This window comes from Otolemur garnettii, unplaced genomic scaffold, assembly GCF_000181295.1.
Source record: "Otolemur garnettii isolate 467f Iridium unplaced genomic scaffold, OtoGar3 scaffold00313, whole genome shotgun sequence".
NCBI classification, from domain to species: domain Eukaryota; kingdom Metazoa; phylum Chordata; class Mammalia; order Primates; family Galagidae; genus Otolemur; species Otolemur garnettii.
The window spans coordinates 549,185-550,004 of NW_003852708.1; positions in this window are offsets into that span (position 1 = coordinate 549,185).

An 820-nucleotide genomic window follows, 5' to 3' on the forward strand; every position below is an offset into this window, starting at 1 on the left:
GAAAGGAGCTTGGGACACTGTGTGTGCAAGCTTTCTCTGTGTTCAGATCCCCATGTCTCGTTGGAATGGTTTTTTGCCATCTGGCTGTCAGGCTGACATCAGCTAAACCAACACAGAAATGGGGGTTCACTGCTCACTATTTTCCTTCATGAGGAGTTCTGCAACATTGATGCTATATTGAATGGGTCAAAACCGTTCCTGAAATTTTTTCTTTTATGAGGCAGGTTCTCAGTCACCCTCTATAGAGTAATGTGGCATTACTAAAACTCCTGTGCTAAAGTCATCCTTTTGCCTCATCCTCCCAAGGAGCTGGGTCTGCAGGCACCTGCCATATTGCCCAGCAATTATGGAGACAGGCTCTCAGTCTTGCTCAGGCTGATCTGGTCCTCCTGAGCTCACACAAGCCACCTGCCTTGGTCCCCCAAGAGTGCTGGGACTACATGCTTGAATCATCTGGCTGACCTTTCTGAAATTCATAAGGAAGGGCATAAATAGGCATTGTGAAATAAAACTGATTATTTGTTTGAAGCTAGAGTAACTCCTGCTATTATTGAATCAGATATTTAGAGGGGACATGCAGAGAAATACCTTGTATGCATAGTAAAGCCTGAGAGGCTTTAGAGTTTCTCAGCCCAGGCTTCCAGGTAGGATTCCATAGCCAGTTTGAAGAAATAACATCATCTGTGATTCTGCCTGCCCACAGATTCTATTAGTGTGGCTGGTGTCATCCATGTGGTCCCCTGTGATGCTAATGAAAGGCCAATGTTAAGCATAAGGGTTTCTAAATACATTTAAGACAGTCGAGTTTATTAATTTATTT